The sequence below is a fragment of the Protopterus annectens genome, chromosome 16.part0, assembly GCF_019279795.1.
Source record: "Protopterus annectens isolate FY-2018-M chromosome 16.part0, PAN1.0, whole genome shotgun sequence".
In the NCBI taxonomy this organism is placed as follows: domain Eukaryota; kingdom Metazoa; phylum Chordata; order Ceratodontiformes; family Protopteridae; genus Protopterus; species Protopterus annectens.
This window is the reverse complement of record NC_056750.1, coordinates 117,706,434-117,734,241: the sequence shown is the minus strand read 5'-3', so window position 1 is coordinate 117,734,241 and position 27,808 is coordinate 117,706,434. Positions and strand designations below refer to the sequence as shown.

Sequence of the window (27,808 nt, the reverse complement as noted above, 5' to 3'; positions counted from 1 at the left end):
TGCCTGTACCTCTGAGAAGTATATGCCGAACAGAAGGGGTCCAAGGACTGAGCCCTGGGGAACGCCACTTGTAACCGGTTTAGAGTCGGACCTAGCTCCCGCAACTCTCACCATGTGGCTTCTGTCCGTGAGCCAGTTGGCAACCCATGTTATGACGTAGGGGTTTATGTTCAGGCTGGTGAGCTTGTCTATAATTCCAGAATGGGGAATGGTGTCGAAGGCCTTAGCGAGGTCTAGGTCGGCTGCGTGTACCACCTTTCCCTAGTCTATAGCCTTGGTAACTGTCTCAAAGTCCACCAGGTGTAGGAGGCATGATCTGTCCTTAACAAAGCCGAACTGGGTAGGGTTCAGTGTTTGGAGGTTCCAAATGTCTCTGTTAATGAGTTCCATGATGATGCACTCCATAGCCTTGCAGACCAAGCTAGTCAGGCTTACAGGGTGATAGTTCCCAGGGTTTGTCGTGGCTCCACCTTTGTGGAGCGGAATAACCATTGCTGTGTGCCACTCTATGGGTACGTAACTTGTGGAGAGGCTGAGTTTGAACAGTGAGTTTAGGCGAGGGGTTAGTTTGTCTTTGAGCCTGTCTAGGATGCAGCCTGGGACACCGTCCGGTCCTATTGATGCTGTGTTTTGGCTTTGGAAAGGGCTGTTTTAACCGGGGTGTCAGTGATTTCGGGGACTCTACATTCTTCTGGTATGGTTATGGGCCCTTTTGGGGGTGAGAGGGGGATGAAGTTTGCGCTGAACCTGTCTGCCAGGATGTTGGCGATATCGGTCGGTTCAGTGTATTTTGTGCCGTTCTGCACTAACTCTGAGCAGATCTGAGCATTGCCACTTAGATTCTTGACATAGGTTATTTTTGCAGTCCTTGGCAATTTTTCTTTCAAAGCTCGCCTTGGATGATTTTATGAGGGATCGTAGTTTCTTGCTGATACTGATCAGGGATGTCTTCCACTTCTTGGTATTTTACTCTTTTCTGTACTAGTTTCCTCCTTCTATTGTATAGCTTGTTTATGGCAGGAGTCCACCAGACTGGTTTCCTTTACTTGGAGGAGTGGTTTTGCTTGGAATGGCATGATCCATGCATTATTGTAGGTGCCCGTAGAATGCATCAGTAAAGGATTTTGCAGCTTGGACAGCATTATCCTTCAGCATGGGGGCTTTGAAACTTTCCACCTCGGTCTTAAGTAATGTGAAGTTTGCTTTTGAAAAGTTTTTCACGGTGGTTTTCTTGTCCGGGGATGGGGGCGGAATGTGGTTATCCGAAGTGATTTGTTTATGGTCAGATCTAACCAGCGAGGAGTTGACCTAGTAGTCAGGGACTTAGGGACACACACAGATAGTAATCGAGCCTTTCACCATCACGTGTCTACAGTGGTGAGGAAATCATTCTATGTTGCACAACCTATAAACAAAAGTATGGCATCTAAGTCCGAGGAAGTCACTGTTCCATTGTATTCGGCATTCATCAGACCTATCATTGAGTACAATGCCCCCTTTGGTATGTACCTAAACAGGAAAATTCAACAACTGGAACATCCACAGAAGTTCCTCACTAAAAGAATACACGGCATAAGAAAAATGGCCTAAGCAGACCGCCTCAAGGACCTATCCCTGTATTCTGTCTTCTACAGACTTTTGAGGGGAGAGCTATGCCTGGCTTACAGGGCATTGTCAGACCCACTCTGATGGACCACTTGCATATCCTTACCCATTCTAAAGAATTAAACCTTGCCTGTGATATAAATAGGACCTGCTGGAGAGATAGGTATGTATCCCAGAGACTACTTCGTCTATGGAACAGGCTCCCCATCCATGTGAAGCAGAGTTCCTCCCTAACCTAATTCAAGTGCAACTTGGACAACTGGATGGGAAACCAGAAATTCATCCCTGGCCTGGAACCTATGTCTCTAATAGACACAGGTAACCTGTAAATGGTTCATCTCCCACGCCCATGCTTACACTTATCAAGAGTATCAGAACTTGTCAGAGATTTGGCTAAGCTTGAAAAGGCCCTTGTGGTCGCTAGCCTAGTAAACACCCGTGAAAAAAATGCAGACATATGTAAGGCACAGCTAAAATCTGTATACTGTTTGACATAGTCAAAGGGGAACAATGCTTTTATGAAAGAGTAACCCCATTAACATGTATGAAGTAGCAGAGGTATAAACATACCTAAAGACCGCTTCTTTCGTTTATGAAAAAAGGGCCATTATTTGAAAAATCACACCCACAGCTGCGAAACAATAACACAAAGCTAGTTATATTCATCATGCGTCAATTTCAAGGGGCACAATAATGATATCAAAATATATGGCTCGTTGGTCTAGGGGTATGATTCTCGCTTTGGGTGCGAGAGGTCCCGGGTTCAAATCCCGGACGAGCCCTGTTTTTCTCTTTCTAAGAAATTTGCAAAAACAAACATAGTAAGGAATGTAAGTCAAGTGTCAGTTAACTGGAAAGCTGACATTTTCAACTAAAGTCCCAGTAGAAAATCTTCAGAGGTAAAAAAAAGGTCACAGAATGAAAGCTTTAAAAAAGAACATGACTGCAAAGAATTAATGGTGTACTGATTTAGATAGGCAAATAGATTTACTTATTTATTTGTTTGTATTTATTGATGGGCTAGGTGGTTTAGTCCATTCACCATTACATGCAGACGGCATCAGGAGAAAAATTATACGCTACTGATATTAAGACTATAAAGTACTGTACATCCTTAAAATAAACAAGACAGAGAAATAGCAATACAAGGTAGTGTGGCCGAGCGGTCTAAGGCGCTGGATTAAGGCTCCAGTCTCTTCGGGGGCGTGGGTTCGAATCCCACCACTGCCAAATATAACTTTTGTCTGGCAGTTTGCCGAGTACTAAAGCTGCTTCCTGTTTAAAGGATACAGGGTTTGGATCTTTCCAACTTAATTTTTCTAGTGTGAGACCTCAACTAAGTCACATAGTCCAAGAGACTGTTAAGGAGTTTCACCCTAATTCAAGTGCCTAGTAATTACCTATAAACCTATCCGATGAACAGCACATAAAAAATAATGTTTGGACATTAGATTGCAGAAAAATGATCTTATTTTGTAGAGAGTTACACAGAATGTCCCTTTGTTCATCACAACATTTATAAAGATCTGACATTTCAATGCAGCCATTTAAACGTATTGCCTTTGTAAAACATGATATGCAGAATTGGCATGCAAAAGGAATAGCATATTATGAAAAGATTCAGCTCATTTTGTAAATATGTATTTAATAAATATGCAAGATAACAAGCTTTCTGGAAAAGAGTAAGTACATGATTAGGAACAGTTGACAAAAAAGTACAAAATGGTTTGAGAAACTGTAGCTCTACAAGTAAACTACAGCTCTGTAAGTAAACTTGCAATAAAAAGTAGATGTTTAATCACTGCTGCAGAAGCCTAACACATATGGGTTATATCATGTTACAGATGTAACAGCTGGACAGCTTTCAAAGCTCAATACAGATCAGGATTAAGTAACAAGCCCTTCAGAAATTTATTTTGAACAGATATAAAGAGACTAAAGCCCTGAGAAGACAATCCTAGGAAAAGAAAAAATATATATGCCCATAACATGGCAAAAACACTTATAGAAAAATAAAGGGGTGGAGGTAGGGAATGCCTACTGCAGCAGTGATCAAACATCTAGTGTTACAGGATGTTTACTTGCATAACTGCACTATGGTCATCAATGCAATCAATGCTGAAGTAGCCTAAGCTAATTCAGTAGATTACCATAGCTTACCAAACTGGAAAGAGGAAGGATATGGATCCAGGAGCCCCTGAAGAATAAAACAGACAGAAGGAAGGATAAGGATCCAGGAGTCTCTGAAGAATGGTCCTAGAAAAGCATGTCCAAGACATGAACAGTCTTGTTTGTAGTGCTTTGTAAAATAATGCACCCAGGACCAAGTTGCTGCTTTTACAATACCACTAGAATCAAAACATTAGAAAAGCAGATGAAGCTAAGACCTAGCTGAGTGAACCTTCAACATGTCTGGAATTGTTTGTTGTGGTGGAAATACCAAAAGGTAATAGCCCGAGACATCCATATGGAAATAGTCTGGTTCGACACAGGTTGAACTTTCTTCTTACTTTCACAAGAAAGAATAACTCAGCACAAGTTCTGAAAGATTTTGTTCTGTCCAGATAAAACCTGAGTTGTCAGAGGACATCCAAGGAAAGAAGAATCTTTTATCCTTCATTTTTAGGTTCTGGAAAGTAAAAAGGGAGATATCACTTTGGGCAAAAAATAAATTTCTCAAAGAAATGCTATCTTTTGGAAAATGAGATAAGGTTGGCCCACCATAAGTGCTTAAAACACAGATACTCTTCTTGTAGAGATTAAAATGAGAAGTTATGTACCTACCATAACGTTCCATGTTAGTTGTCTTCTTCCCGGCTTCTTTCTTGCTGGATGGGTTCGGAGCCGATCCTCGGCTCTGACTCGGCCTATACTAAAGCTCGAGAGCTAATTTTACTGGCTCGAGGCAACCCTATATCCCATGATGCTAGGTGCTAACTACCCAGATCTCGTTTGGTAGCTGAGAACATAGCAATTTTAGCCTCCCAACCCAAGGGAGAGAAGGAAAATAGGAAAAACTCCCATGTGCCACTGCCTGAAGCTATAGTTACCCAAGGATAACCAGTTTAGGCTTCAAATTGTGAAGGGTGAAGACCCTGATAAAAAAGGGAAATCCTTTTGGTTTATCCAGGCTAGGGGGATGGCGGGTGGGACGCAAGAAAGAAGGCGAGAAGAAGACAACTAACATGGAACGTTATGGTAGGTACATAACTTCTCAATGTTAAGTTGTCATTCTCGCTGGATGGGGCCGCGTCCCTAGCACCTTCATCCCGGGTGGCTCATTGGAACAGGCTCTTGAGAACGGTGGAACCAAAATTTGCCCTGTTTCTGGAGGCCATGTCTAATTTGTAGTGTGTAATAAAGGTATGAGGAGAGGCCCATGTGGCTGCTGCACAAATAGTATCCATTGGCAATCTAGCTTGAAAGGCTGTTGATGTAGCTAAAGCTCTGGTTGAATGGGCTCTTGGCTTAGAAGGTAATTCTTTACCTCTGAGTTGATAGATACAGGTAATCACAGAGGACAGCCATCTAGACAAGGTTACGCATAGGACAGAAAAAGCTGATCAGATTTCCTAGTTTGTTTAGTTCTGTCCAGATAGTAACGGAGCTGACGATGAACGTCCAGATAATGCAGTTTTTGCTCTGCCCTGTTAGAATAATTAGGGAAGAAAACTAGAAGATCGATAGATTGATTTAAATTTGCCTGAGAAGCCACCTTGGGCAAAAAAGACGGGTTAGTTCTGAGAGAAACCCTGCCTTTGTGGAAAACTAGATAAGGAGGACGAATGCAAAGGGCATGGAGTTCTGATACTCTCCTAGCAGAAGTTATGGCAACTAGGAAGAGAGTTTTCCAAGAGAGCAACTTTAAAGAACAGGAAGCCGCAAGTTCAAAGGGAGGAAGAATCAAGGATGTTACAATCAAATTTAAATCCCACTGTGGTGGGGGTCTTTGATTGGGGGTTTGAGTAAAAAGATACCCTTAAGGAAGGCTTTACAAAGCTTGTGGGACATGATGCTGGAATCCAATAGGCCTATGTGAAAATTTGAAATGGCCGCTAACTGAACCTTTACAGTGGAGGATGAAGAGCCTGAATGAAAAATTTCCGCTAGGAAATCTAGAACTGACTGTATAGGAGCAGTGAAGGGATCTATATTCCTAGCCCTTGCCCAGAAGGAAAAACGCTTCCATTTACTAGTATAAATCCTTCTGGTAGAGGACTTAAGGGAAGCTACAATAATATCACGGACAGAACTGGAAATCAGGGGAAGCCTGGCTAAGGATGGAAGTGGAGCAACCAAGCTGCGAGGATGAGAGATTGGAGGGACTGGTGCAGCCGCCCTGACTGGTGGGCCAAAAGATCTGGCACTGGGTCCAGATGCCAAGGCTGTTCCAAAAGGTAACGATGCAGGAACGGGAACCATATCTGTCGAGGCCAATAAGGGGCAATGAGGATCATCCTGGCTCTCAAGGCGGTAGCTTTCTGAATCAACTGAGTGATTAATGGAAAGGGGGGAAAACGTATAGAAGTCCCCGAGGCCAATCGTGGACTAGAGCATCTCTGGGGGGATAGCCTGGAAGGGGAAAGAGAGTGAAAAAGTCGAGACACTTGCTGTTCTGAGGTGTTGCAAAAAGATCGCAGCAAGGAAGACCCCACGTCTGAAAAATCTCCTCCATTACTGATTGCTTGAGAGACCACTCGCGTGGCATGAGAATAGCTCTGCTCAACCTGTCCGCTATGATGTTGGACTTCCCGGGGATATGCGTTGCTATCAGAAACCGCTGAGAAGAGATCCCCCATTGCCAAAGTCTGAGTGCCTCTCGACTCAGGGGATAGGACTTGGTTCCGCCCTGCTTGTTGATATACCACACTACGGACATATTGTCCGTCTGAATTGCAATAGTCCCTAAAGTAAGAGAGTCTTGGAGGGCTTGCAACGCCAAAAGCACTGCTCTCATCTCTAGGACATTTATGTGCAGGTGGCATTCGAAAGGTTGCCATGTGCCCTGGACTGTCCTGCCCTGAAAATGACCCCCCCACCCGATCAGGGAGGCATCCGTTGTGACCGTGGCGACCGGAGGGGAAGGAACGAATGGTCTGCCCTGAAGGACTTGAGGGGAGACCATCCACCAAGACAGATGTTTCTTGCAAGATAAGAGTTATTATGATTTTGTGTGTCAAAGGAAGCTGTTGGAAGGACCACTGGGAGAAGAGCATCCACTGAAGGAGCCGCATGTGAAAGCGAACAAGGGGAAATAGCGTGATGGCTGCCACCATGAGACCTAACACTTTTAGAACAAACCTGGCCTGGATTCTTTTGCTCTGAAGGAGGATATGAACATGATTTTGAATATCTAAAACTCTTTGCTCGGTTAATTTTGCTGAGAGCTGTATGGTGTCCACGGTGGCGCCTATGAAGGTAATAGACTGACAAGGCGACAAGGCAGACTTTTCGAAATTTATGGAAATACCTAGCCCTTTGCAAGTTTGAATGGTGTAATCTCTGGCAAGAAGAAGCTGATGCCTGGTGGTGGCAGTAAGGAGCCAGTCATCTAAATACGGAAACACCTGGAATCCTTGAGGTCTCAGATGAGCCGTAACCACTGCCATGCATTTGGTGAACACTCAGGGGGCTGTAGTGAGACCAAAGGGCAGGGCCCTGAACTGGTAGTGACTGGCCCCCAGCCGGAAGCGGAGAAACCTCCTTGGAGCGCCTGTGCATCTTGATGTGATAGTACGCATCCTGAAGGTCCACTGAGCACATCCAATTGTCCTGACCCAGAAAGGGTAGAATGGACTGTAGCGTGACTATCCGGAACTTCGTTCTTTTTACAGACTTGTTTAGTCTGCTGAGATCCAATACTGGCCACCAGTCCCCTGTCTTTTTTGGTACCAAAAAGAACTTGGAGTAGATTCTGGATCCTAGTTGGTCTGCTGGGACTGGCTGGATGGCTCTTTTTGTTAGCAGTTTTGATACTTCTAGTACTGCTTGTTCCCTTAGACTGGGTGGAACGTCTGGGAGGGGCCCTTTTGGCCGAGTTGGGGTGTGGATAAAGGGAATTTTGTAACCCTCGGATATAATCGACTGTACCCATTTGTCTTGTGTAAGAGAAAGCCAGGCTTCTGGGTACAGCGATAACCTTCCCCCGACTGCCTCCGAAGGTGGACAGTTGGGCAGATTCTCAGGGATGCTGGAAGGGTTTGTCAGAGAGAGACTCTCTGTTACCCTGATTCTGCGGACCTCCTCTGCCTCTAGGGCAGCGTCTGTTGTTGTTCCCCCCAGCCTCTCGGGGGGAACTGACCTCTTGCGTCAGGCGTGACTGCCTGAGATTTGCGGAACCATATTTTTCCACCCTTTTGACCCTTAGGATATGGTCTGGACGGGGTTGAAAAACGGACTCCCACGGCAGAGAGTGTCTTGCCATCTTGTTCGTATCTGGTCAAAGTATCCTTCAGTTGAGGTCCAAACAACGCCGAACCTTCAAAGGGGGAGTTAGTGAAGGACGCCTTGAAGGGGTCTGCAAAGGTGCAAAGCCGCATCCAGGCATGACGCCTTAAAGCCACGCCTGTGCCTGCGGCTCTACTCGAACCATCGGCTGCATAGGAAATAAGCCGCATGGAGGAGTTGACAATGGAATTTAGGGTTCCTAGCTGGGAGTTGATTTTGTCCTGAGATCCCGCAGCTGTTGGATCCTGTAGGGTATCACCCATTTCTTTGAGAATGTCTCTTTGAAGGCGGGTGAAATGGCACAAGTAATTCAGCGACCGCATGGCGAAGGTCGCTGAAGAGAACATCCGTTTGCCGTACCTATCCATAGTCCTAGATTACTTATTAGGAGGATGGATAGGCACTGAAGGATCGGCCAGTTCCTTCTTAGTGGCTGCAGCCACCACCATGGCATCAACTGGGACACCCTTAGTTAAAAACTGTTTATCTGACGGGGCTGTGATAAATTTGGAAGGCCTCCGTGGGGTGGGTTCCGTCGTATCAGGGGCCATCCACGCCTTCCGCGCCACCACTTCCATGAGGGGGTCAAAAGGCGGAGACACCCAGGAGGTGGAAGGGCGAGAACCAAACGCCTCCAGGTAAACTGACTCGTCCTCGGAAGGACTGAGGGTAGACCAGTTCCCCCTCTGCTTGAGGATTTCAAGGATGTCAGAAAAGGAGACATCCTCAGAGGGGGACCGTGGGGACCCTTCCGACTCATCCAAGTTGGTATCAGATGTGATGGACTCAGGGGAGTCCACATGCTTCCTCTTACATGTCCTCTTTCGAGGGGGGTTCACCTGACGGATCAGGGGAAGCCTCGGAAGAGGAGGATATTCCCAATGGGGAAACCCGAGGCATTGAATCTCTAGGGTCGGGAATGAGAGAGTGGGTAGAGATCGCAGCAGGCACTACAGTGGGAGGAGCTGATGGAGCTGACCGTGGAGCAGGCACAGGTGCCAGTACGCTCCTCATGACCTCGAAGGCGCCCCTATCAGGCAGGACAGAGGGTTCCCGTTCCAAAGAAATAGGAACCCCAGCCGGCACTGAGAGGGACAGCTCCGAAGCCGATGGGGCCGAACTCACCAGCGCCAAAGCTCCAAGAGGGAGAACGGGGTCGGACAAGGGTCCGATGCCACTCGCCTCCTCGGAGCCGACGAGGACGTCCAAGCGCCCGGATCCCTCCATGGATGGGACCATGGAAGAGATCGGAGCAGACGACGGAGCCAAAGGGGGAAGTATTGGCTCCGATGTCTCGACAGTCACGGCTCCTAGGAGCTCCGGCTCCTAACTCAGGGGCAGAGTCGGAGGAGGAATCGAAGATGGTATGGGTAAAGCCACTGTCTGTTGAGATGGGCTATGAAGCATTTGGGCCAGTGCCTGAGACTTTAGGAGTCTGCTAACCACCCTCTCGAGGTCATGGTCCGAAAGCCTGGAAGACCGAGAGGAATGGCTCCGATGGCTCCGCTCCGAGAGCAAAGGCGATCTCGGAGCCGAGTGAATGGACTCCAGGGACGGAGACCTAGATATTTTGCTGGTGGAAAATGGCACCGAGACTAGTGGTGCCAATGGAGCCAAAGACACGTCGGCTCCAACCGGAGCCAGCTTTGAAGACAGAGTCTTTGAGGCATCGGCTCCGGCCGGAACCGATGCAGAAGACTGCGACATAGCCGTATCGGCTCCAGCCGGAACCGATCTTGACACAGTAGGTGAGCCACCAGCCGATGGCTTTGAAGGTTTCCCCGGCAAGGACTTAGCCGGGGAACCTTCGGGCTTTAATAAGCCCCTCAAAATTAACTTATTCCTGCACTCCTGCAGGACTCTTGGATTGAACGCATGACAAACAGAACAAGAGTCCTGCAGGTGCAGGGGTCCCAGGCAATAAACGCAAGAAGTGTGACCGTCTGTCAGTGACATTTTCTGACAGCACGAGTCACACTTCTTGAAGCCTGAGACTTTAATGTCTTTAGACATTAAGCTGTCAAGGAAAGAAAAATATCTTCCTTAGAAAGTTAAAACACACACACACACACAGTAAAATTAAAGGTTAACAACTAACACATACCTAACTGTCCCAAAACAAGGGAACGGGAAAAAAACGGAAAGGGCCTAAAGCCTAACCTTAAACAGGGGAGAGATATAACTTTGGGATTAGGGATTAACAAAAACGGGACCCAACGGAAGTGGTATACAGGTACTAGACTATATTTTTTTAAAATAAAGGGGAAAAATCCTAAGAAAGGAGAAGAAAAATTTGAAATTTTTCACTGACCTGTGGAGCCGGTAAAAAAAGCACCTCGCTAGCGAAAGCGGCAAACGAGATCTGGGTAGTTAGCGCCTAGCATCATGGGATATAGGGTTGCCTCGAGCCGGTAAAATTAGCTCTCGAGCTTTAGTATAGGCCGAGTCGGAGCCGAGGATCGGCTCCGAACCCATCCAGCAAGAATGAAGGCGAGACTGACAACTTAACATCAATGACTAAGACTGTTTTCCATGTCAACAACCTCAAGTCAGTCTGATAAGCCGATTCAAATGAAACACGTGAGAGAACATAAAATAAATGTTATAACACAAAATAAAGATCCCAGGGAAAAGCCACTGTTTTTCTGGGAGTCTTCTTATGCAGAACCCCTTTCAAAACCATTTTGTCATGAGACTCCAATGAAAGAGAGTGGGATCCATGGGTAGACACTCTGAACTGGTCAATAAATATACTTTGACTGATGAGTAACACGTGCCATATGATAGTAACTCTGACAAATACTGTAAATCCAGGGAAATACAACCCCCTTAAGTAAAAATTCTTCCATATGCTTCTATACAATTTTCTAGAAGAAGGTTTTCTTACCTCCATCAATACCTGCTGCATATCCTCAGATAAAAAGGGTGCATAAACAAAATTAAATCTCTATCATCTAGGCAGTCAACTTTAAGTGCTTGCAGCTGTGATGTATCAAACACCCCTGATCTTGTGTGAATAAATCCAGTCTGTGAGGAAGCTTGTGGTAATTGCCCCTGGCAATTTCCAAAAGGTGCAGGGGCAATTTCCAAAAGAAGAGAGAAACTACAGCTGTGTAAGCAATTTTATCATAACAGTAGATTTCTTAATGATCAATGCTGCAGTACCCTTAGCTATATGGCTCATACCCTGCACAAGATATAACAGCTGGTTAGCTTCCAACTAATAAAAACAGGTTTGCGTGTCAAACCCTTCAAGACTTTCATGCCAATACAAAAACTGAGGTTAAGCCCTGAAAGGGCAATGCTAGAAATATCAAAAAATAAATGTCCGCATACTGACATGAACAAAACACCAAAAAAAAAAAAAAAAAAAAAAAACCCAAAGGGGATAGAAGGTGGCAGCTGTTATGGTATGTTTACTTACAAAACTGTACCATGTCCATCATAGTGATCACAGCTGTAGTCGCCTTAGCTACATGGGTAGATTACACTAGTTTATTAACATTTCGGAAGTGGAAAGAGAAGAGTCCAGAAGCTCCTGGAGAACAGTTCGAGCACAGCCTTATCTAGACCTAGAAAAGGAATCAAGCATAAAGTGCTCTGTAAAAGTATGTACAGAATAGAAAGTTGCAGCTTTTAGAATACTGTCAGAATCCAACACTTTCCAAAAAGCCACAGATGAAGTCAAGGCCATGGCTGAGTTGGCCTTGACCACACCTGACGCAGTTTTGTTGAGATAAGAACAACAAAAGATAATAGCCTTAGGCAACCATTTAGAAATAGTTCATTTTGACACTGGCTGACCTTTCTTCTTTACCCTCACAAGAAATGAGCAACTGAGAAGACCACCTGAAATATGTAATTTTGTCAAGATAGTACCCGAGTTGCCTGTGGACATTGAAGGTATGTAGTATCCCTTCTGCCTCATGTTTAGGTTCAGGAAAGAAGACATGCAGATTAATACTTTGACTTAAACTAAAGCTGGATACTACCTTAGGCACAAAAGGATTAGTATTCAAAGAAACCTTGACTCACCATAAGAGCTTGCAACTTAGATACCCTTCTTGCAGAGGTTCGAGCAATGAGTAAGACTGGTTTGCCATGTTAAGAGTCTCAAGTCAGCCAGGTTAGCTGGTTCAAATGGAGCAAAAAAGAAGTTATGTACTCACATTCCATGTGTGTTATCCATCTCACCTTCATTCTTTACTGGTTGGGTCTGGAACCGATCCTTGGTTCTGACTTGGCCGTATACAAAAGCTTGAGGTCTTCCACTGGCTCGCAGCTGTATCCCTATCCCATCATGCCCTAGAAAAGCTCCCCAGATCTTGTTTGCTGATAACAACAGGTACCAAATGGACTACTTTAACACCTTATAGAGCAATGAAGAAGGTCGGAGAACATTACTTGCCAACTGTTAACTGCTTGGTCCTCCAGGAGCCAAAGACTGGGGGAATGAGGGTGGGATGTAAGAATGAAGGTGAGCTGGACAACACACATGGAACATTATGGTGAGTACATAACTTCTTTATATGATGTTGTCCTATCTTGCCTTCATTCTTTACTAGTTGGGACAGCATCCCTAGCACCATATTTCTTGGGTGGCTCATGGGAGAACATTCTTCAGAACAGTGGTCAAAAAAGAGGCTCTGCTCCTGGAGGCCAAATCCACTTTGTAATGAGTGATAAAGGTATGAGGCCTTGCCCATGTTGCAGCAGCACAAATTGTATAATTTGGTAGTCTAGTGCGAAAAGCAGAAGCTGCTGCTATGGCTCTTGCAGAATGACCCTTGACTTTACAGGGAATATCTTTGCTGTTAGATTTGTATGTAAAAGTAATGCAACCTGATAGCCATTTTGAAAGTGTGACCTTAAATACAGGAGCACCTTTCTTAGATTCTGAAAATGAAACAAATGATTGTTCAAATTTTCTGAAGTCCTTTGTCCTATGTAAGTAGAATTGTAATTGTCTATGTACATCCATTTGGTGTGGCATATATTCTGCCTTGCTGCCATAGTTGGGAAAAAACACTGGTAGCTCTATGGACTGGTTTAAATTAGAATCTGAACATACTTTTGGTAGGAAGGATGGGTTTTTGTCCGAAGGGATAATTTGACTTTGTGGAAAAGCATGTAGGGGGCTTTATCGATAATGCTTGCAGCTCTGAAACCCTTCTAGCAGAAGTGATGGCAATCAAAACAATTGTGTTCCATGTCAAGAAAAAGAAGTTATGTACTTACCATAACGTTCCATGTGAGTTGTTCATCTCAACTTCATTCTTACGGATGGGTTCGGAACCGATTCTCGGCTCCGAGTCGGCCTACTACAAAGCTCGTGGTCTTCGGATAGCTTGAGGCCAAGTCCCTATCCCATGATACACCTGGAGTTACCTCATATCTTGTTTACTGCATATAATAAATACTATATGTCATTCTATCACTCCATAAGAGGAAAGCTGTAGAAGAGTTGAGCAACCAGGAAGAATCCAGCATCTCTTTTTTTCAAAAAACCCTGGAGGGGGTATGAGGGTGGGAAGTAAAAATGAAGGCGAGATGAACTCACATGGAACATTATGGTAAGTACATAACTTCTTTATGAGAAGTTGTTCTATCTCGCCGTTCATTACAGATGGGTAGTGTCCCAAGCACCATCTATCTCGGGTGGCTCACGGGAGTATGTTTTTCAGGACAGTAGACCCAAAGGAGGCCCTGTCAACTTTGTAATGAGTGATAAAGGTATGAGGTCTTGACCAAGTGGATGTTGCACAAATGTTATCTATAGGAAGTCTAGCAGAAAAGGCAGAGGATGTAGACACTGCTCTGGTGGAGTGAGCCTTAATTTTATGTTGTAAGGGCATATTAGCTACTGAATAAGCAAATGTGATACAATCAGATAACCACTTAGAGTTGTTTTAGCCACTGGCATACCTTTCCTGGAGTCTGAAAAAGAAAAAGCTATTCAGATTTCCTAAAATCTTTTGTTCTATCCAAGTAAAATCTGAGCGGTCTATGAACATAAATTCTGTGCAGTATATATTCTAAATTGCTGGAGTAAATGGGGAAGAAAGCTGGCAAATCAATAATTTGATTAAGATTAGCTTCAGTTCAAACTTTAGGCAAAAAGGAGGGGTTAGTTCGAAGTGAGACTCTGTCAGCATGGAAAATCAAATAAGGAGGCTTAATGGACAAGGCTTGAAGCTCTGACACACTGTGGGCAGAAGTGATAGCTACTAAAAAGATAGTCTTCCATGACAAAAATATGAGGTCACATGAGGAAGCTGGTTCAAATGGAGGGAGACTAATGCGAAAAAGCATAACATTTAGATTCCATGGGGTACAGGGAGATTTCACAGGTGGTCTGAGATGAAAGGTCCCTTTGAGAAAGGCTTTGGATAATTTGTGTGACACAATATTTAACCCTTCAAATCCAAGGTGAAAATTAGAAATAGCAGCAAGCTGAATACGAACTGCTGCTGCTGCAGCTCCTTTGTTGAATATCATGGTCAAGAATTCTATTATAGAGGCCATAGGGGCTAGGTAGGGTTCAAAGTTGTTTCAACAGTCCCATACAGAAAATATTTTCCATTTGCTAAGGTATAGCTTCGTCATAGAGGATTTATGAGAGGATACGAGAATTTGCTTTGTCTCATTAGAAAGGTTATGGAACCTGGCTATGATGGGAATTGGAGCAGCCAAGCTGTCAGTTTCAGGGACTGAAGAGAGGGATGAACTTCCTCTGACGAGTGCGTCAAAAGATCTGGAACGGGGTCCAGAATCCAAGGGTCCTCCAAAAGATGAAGTCGAAGGAAGGGGAACCAAATCTGATGAGGCCAATGAGGGGCTATTAGAATGATGATCCTTCCCAGGGCTTTTGCTTTCAGTAGTACCTTTGGTATCAATGGGATTGATGGGAATGCACAGAAGAGACCCGGAGGCCAATCGTGTACGAGTGCGTCCCTTGGAGCTTCTCCCGGAAGGGGAATGAGGGCAAAGTAGCTTCTGCATTTTGTGTTCATGTGACTAGCGGAAAGGTCAGAGCAAGACTGGCCCCACCTGTGGAATATTTTGTCCACTATTTCTTTCTTGAGGCAACAAAATTGCACTGCTCAGCTTGTCTGCTATCACGTTGGATTTCCCCGGGATGTGCGTTGCTAACAGAAAGCTCTGGGTGGATATAGCCTACTGACATACTCTTAGGGCCTCGTGACAAAAGTGGTAGGACCTGGCTCCTCCTTGTTTGTTCAAGTACCAGACCACTGACGTGTTTTCTGTCTGAATCGCAATTGTACGCAGAGGAAGAGAGTACTGCAATGCTAAAAGTACTGCTCTCATCTCTTGGACAATGATATGCAGCTGTGTCTCTTGATCGGTCCATGTGCTTTGGGCTCTTCTTCCTTGAAAATGCCCCCCCCCCCCTATCAGGGAAGCGTCCGTGGTCACTGTGGCTGCTGGTGGGGGTAGGACAAAGGGACGACCTATTGTGACATGAAGAGAGGTCAACCACCACTAAAGATCCTTTTTGCATGAGTTCATGATCATTATAAGGTGAGACATTGGGAGCTCTTGGTAAAACCATTAAGTGAACAACAGCCATTGCAGAATCTGCATGTGCATGCGACCCAGAGGTATGGCCAATACTGCAGCTGCCATTATGCCTAACAATTTTAGTACTTCTGATGCTGGCGCCTTGTTTTTGGAAATCAGATTGTGGACCTGCTGATGGAGAAGTAAGACTCTTTCTACTGGAAGTCTCAGCATGGTGGTGGTGGTGTCCAATTCTGCTCCGATAAAAACGGTATGTTGCGATGGCAACAAGGCAGATTTTCCTGAGTTTATTGTAATGCCCAGCTGACTGTAGAGTGAAAAAGTGGTGTCCCTGGCTTGAATGAGTTGATGCCTGGTGGTGGCGGTGAGGAGCCAATCGTCTAGATATGGAAACACCTGTAATCCTAAACATCTCAGGTGAGCCGTGACCACTGCCATGCATTTGGTGAACACTCTGGCGGCTGTAGCGAGACCAAAGGGCAAGGCCCAAAACTGGTAATGACTGGCTCCCAGACAGAAGCGCAGATGATCCCTGGATGGTCTGGCCATTTTTATGTGGTAGTACGCATCCTGGAGATCTATCGAGCACATCCAATTGTCTTTCCCTAAAAAGGGGAGAATACACTGAAGCGTGACCATCCGAAAAGTACAGTTGTGTACACTTGCCATAAATGTAGATGTTGAGTGTATTTACTGTTGCAGTCATTACATTTGGCCGAAAAGTACAGTTGTGTACACTTGCCATAAATGTAGATGTTGAGTGTATTTACTGTTGCAGTCATTACATTTGGGTTATCTGCTTGCAGGTAGCCCTCCGTCGGCTTGATTAACAAAGCCTTGGGTCCTGCATCGGTTGCTGTCACTTCTTCCATGACGTCAGGTCATCAGGGGTATAAAACATGCAGCCGACGCCATTACATCAGTTTTTCTTGCCCCAGATGTCAGGTGCCCCCCTAATGGGAAGCAATTAAACATAAAAGCACAAATATATACCTCCAACAAAAAAGCAAATGCAGCAAAAAGGCTTTTAAGCATAGTAAAGGAAAGTAGAGGTATAGCCAAAAAGAAGTTAGAGGGCTGGAGGGAGGGTAACAAGGACTGCAACAGTGAATACACTCGAACATCTACATTTATGGTAAGTGTACACAACTTTACTATGTTCTTTGTGTTTCACTGTTGCAGACATTACATTTGGGTAGATTCCCAAAGCTATGGTTGGGAGGAGGAATTTAGATAGCATTAGGGCCCGCTATAAGGCCCTGCAAGACTGCAGTGGCAAAGCCAACTCTGGATTTAGAGAAAATTGGCAAATTATAATGCTTGGTGAAAGTATGTACAGAACTCCAGGTAGCGGCTTCTAGGATGTCCCTGGTAGGGACGCCTCTGAGAAAGGCTGTAGAGGTAGATGCAGCCCTGGTGGAGTGAGGTCTGATCCCATGGGGGATAGGTTTTCCATGGTGCTTATAGCAGAAATGAATGCAATGGCTTATCCACTTAGAAATGGTTTGCTTTGAAATAGCCATCCCCTCTGCTCCTGCAGCAAATGCCACCAGCAGTTGTTCAGATTTCCTTTGAAGTTTAGTCCTGTCCAAGTAGAATCTAAGTTGTCTGTGCACATCTAAGGAATGCAGTATCCATTCGCCTTTATTCTGTGGATAACGAAAGAAGGTTGGCAAATGAATGGACTGATTAAGAGCCACACTGGATACCACCTTGGGCATGAAGGATGGATTGTTTCTGAGGGACACCCTGTCCGCATGAAAGATGACGAAAGGCTCCACTGCCATAAGTGCCTGTAATTCAGATCCCCTTCTAGCTGAAGTGATTGCTAAAAGGAAAGCTGTTTTCCAAGAAAGAATTTTTAAGTCTGCAGTAGCAGCTGGCTCGAAAGGAGGCACAGTGAGTTTCTCCAAGACAAAGTTAAGGTCCCAGGCTGGGGTTGGAGCTCTCCTGGGTGGTCTCAAATTTCTGGACCCTCTGAGGAACTGTTTGAGCAGTGGATGAGAGAAGAAGGGAGGTTCTGTGTTATAATGAACTGAAATGGCTGAGGCGTGGATTTTAATGGAGGAAAAAGACATGCCCTTGTGAAGCATCTCAGTTAAGCATTGTAAAATCTGAGGTAAATTGAGCGCTGCTGTGCTCATGCCTTGAGATTGGTTCCAGGCACAGAATCTTTTCCATTTTTCAGCATAAGATTTTCTAGTACTAGGCCTCCTTGCCTCTAAAATGATATCCATTACAGGTTTGCTGAGGGATGGTAAAGGAGAGATTAAGTAATTAGCCAAGCTGCAAGGTTCAGTGTTGGAAGCTGAGGGTGCAGAATATGGTTCTCCTGCTGAGACAGCAGGGAAGGAGTCTGAGGCAGGTGCCATGGAGATAATCGTGACACACTGCGCAGGAGGGGGTACCAGTGTTGGCGTGGCCAGTCTGGAACAATCAAGATCATCCTTGGTTTGTCCTGTTTGAATTTTAGTAGTACTTTGGAGAGCAGAGGCAGAGGGGGGAAGGCATAGACTGATAGGTTTTTCCAGCTGAAGGACAGAGCATCCACTTTCCAGGCTTGTTTGTGGGGAGTCCTTGTGCAACATTTGTCCAACTGGTAGTTCTGGGGAGAGGCAAACAGGTCTATATCTGGGCTCCCCCATTTGCTTGTCAACATGTTGAAAATCCTCTGTTCCAGTTTCCACTCGTGTGGGTCCATGAGGTTTCTGCTTAGTCCGTCTGCCAGTGTATTTAATTTTCCTGGCAGGAATTGAGCTTGTAGGTGCACTTGGTAGCTCAAGGCTGTGTTCCACAATGCCATGGCTAGTCTGCAGAGGGGGTAAGAATGCGTACCCCCCTGCTTGTTTATGTACCACATAACAGTGGTGTTGTCCATCTTTACCATTAGTTGTCCTGGAAGAATGTGGTCCTTGAAGGCTGTCAGAGCATTCTGCACAGCTAACATTTCTTTTTGATTGATATGCAGGTGCATTTGACTTGGGTTCCATTTGCCCTGAATGCACTTCCCTGCCAGGTGAGCCCTCCATGCATAGTCTGATGCATCTGCTGCTAGGGATTGGGCGGCAGGGGGTGGTGTGAAAGGTAGTCCCTTGTTTTGGTGGCAGGCCTTTGCCCTCCAAAGGAACTCTAGGCGTGGGCAAGGTATGATAGGAATCATTCTTTCTAGGTCTTGAGAATGTTGACACCATAGGCTTTTCAGATACCACTGTAGTTTCCTCATATGCAGTCTTGCATATGGAATTAGAAGAATGCAGGAGGCTATGCACCCCAAGGCTTGCAGTATTTGTCTTGCAGATAGCAGGGTTTTGGTGGCCAGTTGTTTGAAGTAGGTTGTCAAATGAATTTGCTTTTCTGGCGTGTGGGAAGTCATCTGGTAAGTTGTATTCAAGCTTGCTCCCAGGAATATAATTTGTTGACAGGGTACCAGGTGTGATTTCTTTTTGTTTATGGTGTACCCCAGACAAGTTAGAACCCTTTTTACAAAGGCCAGATGATTCAAAAGTATGTCCTGGCTTTCTGCCTGAATTAGACAATCGCCCAGGTATGGGTGTATTTGAATATTTCTTTGCCAGCAAAATGCAATAACTGGAGCTAGGCACTTTGTGAATACCCTGGGTGCAGTAGATAAGCCAAAGGGCAGTGCAGAGAACTGATAGTGCGTGTAGCCTGCTTTGAAGTGTAGGTATCTTCTGCAAGATTCCCTGATTGGGATGTGCAGTTATGCTTCTTTTAAATCTAGTGTTGCCAACCAGGCATCTTTGCCTACCATAGGAAGTAATTGGTGAAGAGTCAGCATCTTGAATTTTGGAATCTCCAAAAAGGTGTTTTGAGTAGACAGGTCCAGGACAGGATGCCATGAATTGTATTTTCTGGGTACCAGGAAAAGTCTCGAGTAGAAACCATGTCCCTTTTCCTCTTCTGGTACCAGTTGAATAGCCCCCATGCTTAAGAGAGAGAATACTTGTTTTTGGGCCTCTGCCCACTGATTTGGGGGTAGGTCCGGCCACCCACTTGGTGTTGGCAATGTGTGGAAGTGAAATCTGTATCCCTGGGACACTATATTCAAAACCCATTTGTCCTGGGTAATGAGCTCCCAATTCTTTGCATGAAGAGCAATCTTTCGCCCCAAAGGGGCAGTCAGTTGATAAGTGCTTGGAAATTTTAAAAGGAAGTCATTGAGACAGTTTACCATAGGGGGAGTCTTATTATTCCCAGACTTGGAAGTGGTGGTCCCCCACTGCTTAGTTCTGTCAGTTCCCTGAGACTGAAACCTGGGGTTTTTGCTGTGTCTGGGTTTGGCTTGAGAAGACCTGGAAGGGGCTGGAAAGGACCAATTCTTAGAGGGCCAGTGCCTACTAAATCTAGGAGGCTGAACTTGTAAAAACCTTTAACAATTTGCATAGATTTAGCGTTAACTTCCATCTTTTTAAGAACTTCCTCAGCCTTGTTGCCAAACAGGCGGTCCTGATTTAAAGGAGCATCCAACAATTTAGCTTTAACATGATCAAGCAAAGATTGCTCCTTAAGCCAAGCATGCCTTCTGAGCACAGACCCAGTAACAGCAGCCCTGCAAGAGGCCTCTAATGAATCAAAACCACATTGCAAAGTATGTTTTCCAACTTGTTTGGCAGAATGCATTAAATCCTGTAATTCTTTACTTTCCACACAGTCAGGAATCAACATCATTTTCTGTTTAGGCAGTCCAATAACATGTTGCTGATATTTTAACATATGAAACTGGCAGTTTAAAGCCCTAATGGCCAAGGTTGCAGAAGTGTAAACCTTCTTACCCCATCTATCCAGCACCCAGGAGTCTCTATCAGAAGGGGTAGGATTTTTAGCAGTATAAGCCTTAATACCCTTGGGCCCTTGTGAAATAGTCTCTGGATCTGCAATAGGATTTTTGAAAAGGAACTTGTAGGACTCAGGGACCCTGTAGTATCTGTCAGGTTTTCTGGGAGCAGGAGGCAGGGAATCAGGGGCCAAACTAGATTCCGAGAAGACAGGAGGAATAGCTAAAGGCCTATGCTGAGGTAGGAGAAGGAAATCCCTCAGCCTCTTTTTTGAATCAGAAAAATCCTGGCTTTCCCTGTGGAAATGCTCCCTTAGAATATGTAAGGTTTCCCCAAAAGAAAAATCCTCAGGAGGGGAAGCAGAGGGAATACAGTCCTCTGCATCAGAATCCACATAAGTAGGTAAGGGCAAATCCAGATCATCAGAAGAGTCAGAAAAAACAGAATCCTGATCAGAAGATTCATAATCAACTTCAGTCCTAGGCCTCTTAGAAGGGGGGGGGTGGTGGTGGCTACCCCTGATTAGAGTTATTAGATCTTCAGCCATTCTTATTTGTTTTTTAGGCCTAGAGGCCTGGGCATCAGTTTTTTAGACATGGATCGAGATTTAGGCCTAAGTAAAGAAGGCAGCATCAGTTTAATATGCAAGTCTGTAGGCCTGACTACACCCTCAGAAGCCGGTGCCTGCACAGCGGCTCTGGACCCATCCAAGGTAGAAACATCCACGGGTTCCATAGTTGAAGCATCTTGCGGCATACCGGACTCCGAATGGGTCTCAGTAGAGGCCTGCAAATCAGAAGTAGTGGGTATCAGGGGCTGCGAAAGCGCCTCACTAAGTACCGGTGAACTGGCGACTGGCTTAGGGAAGCGTTGTTGGCAGTTTTGGACCTCAGTGGCCTGTCTCTGTCTTTATCTTTGTGTATTTTTGGAATCCCGGTAGTTGGATGGCTAACCAATGACATTTCTGGATAATTAAACTGAGAACCAAAATATTTAGAGGTGAAAATATACCGATGATGGATAGTGCGCTGATTAAATAAAGTACAAAACCGACAGCAAGGAATGTCGTGGTCAGGGCCTAGGCAAGGAATACAGTACGAATTAAAATCTTTATGAGGTATTTGCTTTCCACAAGTAATGCAATTATTAACTTTTACTGACATTGGTAAGGAGCAAGAAAAAGTTTCCCCAATGGGGTACTTAGCTTTAGTTGAAGACTTCAGTTCCGAAACTCGAATTTCAGGAGTCGGCTGACCGGCACTTACGAACTGCTTCTGCTTCGTGCATCGCACGGCAAGAAATACTGATGTAATGGCGTCGGCTGCATGTTTTATACCCCTGACGACCTGACGTCATGGAAGAAGGGACAGCAACTGATGCAGGACCCAAGACTTTGTTAATCAGGCCGACTGAGGGCTACCTGCAAGCAGATAACCCAAATGTAATGACTGCAACAGTGAAACACGAAGAACAACTTCTCTTTCTTGACAGATCTGTTTAGTTTGCTGAGGTCCAATACAGGTCTCCAGTCCTCTGTCTTTTTTGGAACTAAAAGGAATCATGAGTAAGTTCCGGATCCTATCTGGTCTGCTGGGACTGGAATGACTCTTTCTGTTAGCAACAATCGGACCTCTATTGTTGCCTGTTCCCTGTAACTGGGTGGAACGTCCGGGATTTTTCTTGTCAGTGGAGGGGGTGTGGCGAAAGGAATGAAATATCCTCTGGAAATGATACTTTGTACCCAGACGTTGTTTTGTTATTTTGAGCCAGGCATCTGGATACAAATATAAGCGACCCCCGACTGCCTCCGGAGTAGGATAGTCGGGCCTCCTTTCAGGAGCGCTGGTAGGGCTGGCAGGGCTTCCCAAAGAAGTCTCTCTGTCACCCTGGTTTTGCGGACCCCCTCTGCCGCGAGGGCAGTGTCTTCCATTATTGCCCCCTGCTCTGCCCCTGGAGGGGGGTGGGGGGTTCACCACGTGTGTCCTGAAAGGCACCTTGGGCTTTTCAAAATCACATCTTCCCTCCCATTTGGCCCTTGCGGTAGGGTCTGGTAGGGGTGGAAAAACGGACTCCCGATGGCAGGCAGTCTTTCCTTCCTGCTCACACCTGGTCAAAGTTTCCTTAGCTTTGGGCCCGAAAAGGGACGAGCCATCAAAAGGGGTATTTACAAAGGATGACTTGAAGGGCTTTGCGAAGGAATACAAGCACATCCAGGAGTGTCTCTTAAGAGCAATTCCTGTACCCGCTGCCCTGCTCATTCCAACAGCAGCATACAAAATGAGGAGCATGGACGAGTTAACTATGGAGTTGAGGGTAGCAAGCTGGGAGGCAACTTTATCTGAAGCTCCTGCAGCTACTGTACCCTGAAGAATATCTCCCAGCTCTTTAAGGATATCTCTTTGCAGTCTAGTAAAATGGGTTAAATAGTTGAGCAAACTGAGTGCAAAGGTCACTGAACTGTAAGTGTGCTTCCAATATCTATCCATGATCCTAGAATCTCTGTTAGTAGGATGGATAGAACAGGAAGTTTCTGAAATTTCCTTTTTGGTGGCTGCCGCCATCACCATGACATCAACTGGCACACCCATAGTCAGAAAAGATTTGTCCTGGGGAGCAGAGATAAATTTATTAGGCCTCCTGGGAACAGGCTCTATGGTGTCCGGAGACTCCCACAACCTTCGTGAGACCAGCTGCATAAGCTCATCGAAGGATGGATACACCCAAGAGGTGTAGGGCTGAGACCCGAAAGCCTTCAGGAGAACCGACTTGTCTTCAGTGGGGTTGGTGGACTGCCAGTCACCCCTCTGCCTAAGGATTTCTAATATCTCAGTAAATGAGTTATCCTCAGAGGGGGATCGTGGGGACCCTTCTGATTCATTCACGTCGGTATGAGATGTCAGGGACTCCTGTGGGGAGTCTAGATGCTTCCTCTTACAGATTCTCTTCCTGGGAATCTCATCAGTGGGGGCTTCTGGTGAGGTCTCGGAAGAGCAGGGGCCACCCAATGGGGCTTCCTGAGGCTCTGGGTCTCTACGCTTGGCAAGGATCTGTGAAGCAGAAGCAGACACAGGGGCTTTAAAGGAGGAGGTAGCCAGATCTGAAGTCAAAGAAAGGCACTTCTGCTCCGATGTGAAGGGACTGACGGATCCGAGGAAACCATCGATACCCCCGGCACCGGGACAGTGGGATCTGAGCCAGAGGTAAGAGCTGAGCTCATCCGAGTGGAAGCCCCGAGAGGCAGAGTTGGAACTGATAAGTTAGTCCAACTATCCTCCCCGAACCCGACTAGAGAGTGTTAGCTCCTAGATTCCTCGATCGATGCCAAGGACTTTAGAGTAAACAGAGGCAAAAACACTTGAGCAGGCTTCGGCTCTGAAGGCTCCACGATCAACAAGTCCGACTCCTCTGGCTCCGAAGGACCGGTATGGCTCGGGGGAGAAAGAGTAGTAGCTGGTAAGAGAGTCTTCGGTTCTGAAGCTGCTTGGGTTGGAGCCAATAAGAATTTAGCAAAGGCCGGTGCCTGTAAAAGCTTCTGCACCATATGATCCACATCCAAATCGGAAAGGCTAATCGAAGACAGAGATGAGTGGATAGAAGGTGGTACAGACTGTAAGAGTGGAGACTTGGGCACTTCAGAAACCGGTTCTAAAACTGGGGACCGGCTCTGAAAAGATAAGACGGTCAGCTCCGAGGTCTGTGGAACTGGCGTCAAACACTTTTTAGATTTCTTACTGTCAGAAGTCTTGGAAGACTTTGAGGAGTTACTGGATCCATCCTGGTTGCTCAAAACTTCTTGGAATGAAGGTTTCAGTAAACCTCTCTCGATTCATTTTCTCTTTCTCTCCTGGAGAACCCTAGAAGAGAAAGAATGACATATGGAGCAGCTTACCTGGAGATGCAATGCTCCCAAACAATAAACGCAGTTTACATGACTTCAAATACAACAATATTCCGAAAAAAACTAACCCAGTCTCAGGAAAGAAACGGGAACCAATAATCCAGTAAATAATCGTCATTTATTAATAAAGTTCTAGCACCTCGGTGTAACACCACCTTTACAGAATCTAACAAACATTCACCATCCTTCCCTTATATACCATATATAAAAGTATTTATACAATTATCAAATTAATCAATTAAAATCACTTAAGACCTTAATTAATATTTAAAGTAAACATTTCCAACACAATTCATTATTAAGCCCAAAAGGGGTTAATGTATTATATTTTAAAATGTAAATTGCTTCTTTATATTCAAGTTTATCCTTCAATAATTGTTCATCATATTTTAAATTTATTTGTTCCAAAACAGTAACTTGGAGCAACAAATAATCATACTTTTTTAAAGTGAGCAGAAATAACTTTCTCTTCTCTCTGATTTTTGATGTCCCTTATGTGTTCCATAAACCTAATCCTAAATAATCTTTTGGTCTCCCCGATGTAAAAAAGGTTGCAGGGACATCTTAGAGCATAGATAACTCCCTTACTAGTGCATGAAAATCTATCTTTAGATGTATATTTTTTACCATTTATATATTCAAAGGAAACTATCACCTGCTTGCAAATTGAACAATTACCACATGAACTGGTACCCATTAGACTGAGTGATTTACGTACACTAATTTCTGGAAATGTAAACTTTCCATGGAACAGCCTATCTTGTAAACTCCTACCCTTTTTAAATGACATAGAAGGGTAGTCCTGTAACATTTCCTGTAATACTTTGTCCTTTTTCAAAAAAATCCCAATAATACTTCACCATACTGGTTATTTCACTGCTACTAATATTGTATAAAGATACAAAATAAATTTTATTCTGCTGTGAAATCCTGTTCTGTTTTAATAATTTGTTTCTGGTAAATTTCTTCATTGTATTTATATTATTATTTCTTTTGCGTATAACTGTCTTTACATGTCACTCTCCCTTGAGCTTCTCTCACAACTACCGGGTCATACCCTCTCCTCAGGAACATTTCAGCTGTTCTTTTAATTTCCTCATTTAGAATTTTCTCATTATTACAGAGTCTTGATAGTCGTAAAAATTCACTGTATGGTAAAGAAGAGATTAAATGTAAAGGGTGACAGCTTAAGGCATGTAAAAACTGACTGCCATCTTAAAATTTCCTATGCACCCTAGTAAGTATAGAGCCATCTGTTCTACCTTCCAATATCATCTCCAAAAAAACTACTTTTTCACCTTCCTGCAAACCATCAAATGAGAGACCAAATGGGTTTCCTTCTAACCGTGGAAACAAATTGTGAAATTTGTTTCCTCCCCCCTTTACATAAGAAAATCAGATCATCTGCGTACCTGTAGTACAATTTAACATAATTTTTCATAAAAACCTGTCTATAAAGAAAATTTTCTTCAAACACTGACAAACAGATTTGCATACATAAGGGCAAAAGGTGCCTCCATCGCAGTTCCTTGTCTTTGTCTATATATTTGATTGTAAGAAAAAAGTTATTTTTCAGACATTTTCTCTCTCTCTCTCTCCTGGAGAACCCTAGAAGAGAAAGAATGACATACGGAGCAGCTTTCCTGGAGATGCAATGCTCCCAAACAATAAACACAGTTTACATGACTGCGACAGACATTTTCTGCCCACATTTAGGGAACTTTTTAAACCCTGATTTAGGGTGTTTGTCTTGGTCAGCCATACTAAAACACACAGCATCAAAAAAGGGTGTTGTAAAACTAGACACACCCAAACAATAATAATCAAACAAGCCCTTTAAAAACTATGGGTTAAATAGTAGTCACACACACACACACACACACACACACACACACAAAAACTATTTATCTAAACAGTAGATAGATAAATATTGTGACAAAGTCACTATCTAAATACATACATCAATACTATAAACTACTGTTACACACACTAAAAACTAAGCTTTCACACTAATTATTTTAAAGCTGTGACTAAGCACACACTATAATCTAAACTACTAATAAAAATATAACTATGCCTAAGACAAACAAGGCCAAAAAGCTAAACAGTAATTTAAGAAAGAGGTACACCAAGGGAAGGGAAACTACACAAAAAAGCTGCAAGAACTTATCTAAGAATCTAAAACTATTATTTGAAAGAATTATCAATATTATGAAAAATATTTGAAGAAATAAGGTTTTTGATGGCCCGAGCTAGCGAGGACCTCTGATCTATTGCAGTGGCAAACTACATCTGAGGTAACTCTAGGTGCATCATGGGATAGGGACTTGGCCTCGAGCTATCTGAAGACCTCAAGCTTTGTAGTAGGCCGACTTGGAGCTGAGGATTGGCTTCAAACCCATCTGTAAGAATGAATGGCGAGATAGAACAACTTCACATCTTTAGATCGCAGGATGATGCAGGTTCAAAGGGGGAAAGAATCAAACAGGATAAACCACAGTTTAGGTCCTTTGGTGGTAAAGGGGTCTTAATGGGTGGTCTTAAAATAGTGCCCTTCAGGAAGGCTTTGCATAGTCTGTGAGACATCAGATTTTGGACCAAATTGCTTATATGGAAATTAGATATCACTGCTAACTGGACTCTAGTGGTAGCTGCAGCTGCGCCTTCATTAAATAGCTTCGTTAGAAATTCAAGAACGGAACCTATATGAGCAGAAACAGGGATCAATGCGATTACTTAATGCCCAAGAAGAAATTCTTTTCCATTTGCTCTTGTATACTTTTCTCGTTGAAGCCTTATGAGACGAGATTAAGATATGCTTCACAGGAGAAAGGTTAGGCAGCCTGGCTATATATGGAATCGCAGCAGCCAAGCTGACAATTTGAGGGTTTAAAGAGAGGGATAGAGCGTTACCAACACATAAATCAGAAGGTCTGGAACTGGGTCCAGAACCCACAGCTCCTCCTGGAGATGAGGCTAAAGGAAGGGGGGCCAAATTTGACGAGGCCAGTATGGGGCGACAAAAATCAGATTGGTTCCCAATGAGCTGGCTTTCTGAACAACTTTGGGTATCAAGGGAAAGAGAGGGACGGCATAGAAGAGACCCGAAGGCTAATTATGTCCAAGTGCATCCCTTGGTGGCTCCACCGGAGGGGGGATTAGGGCAAAATAGCTGCTGCATTTGGCATTCATGTATGTGGCAAAAAGGTCTCAGCAAGGCTGGCCCCATTTGCGGAAAATCATCTCCGCTACTTCTTGTTTTAGGGCCACTCGTGAGGCATCAGAAATGCTCTGCTGAGTTTGTCTGCTATCATGCTGGATTTCCCCAGGAAGTGCATTGCTATCAGAAAGTGTTGGGAGGAGGTTCCCCCGCTGCCATACTCTTAGGGGTCTCAACAAATAGCATAGGGCCTGGTCCCTCCTTGTCTATGTATCAAACAACTGACATGTTGTTTGTCTGTATTGCAATAGTTCCCAGCGGAAGAGAGTCCTGAAGTGCCTGCAACGTCAAAAGCACTGC

At 44.6% G+C, this 27,808-nt stretch overlaps 2 non-coding genes across 2 annotated transcripts; both read left to right on the top strand.

Moving 5' to 3' along the window:
* The first annotated feature begins 2,315 nt into the window (after positions 1-2,315).
* TRNAP-UGG lies at positions 2,316-2,387 on the top strand. Its single transcript has one exon. It is a non-coding gene; the product is annotated as a tRNA-Pro (tRNA).
* Positions 2,388-2,753: 366 nt separating this feature from the next.
* Positions 2,754-2,835, top strand: TRNAL-AAG. The gene has a single exon. It is a non-coding gene; the product is annotated as a tRNA-Leu (tRNA).
* Positions 2,836-27,808: the final 24,973 nt, after the last annotated feature.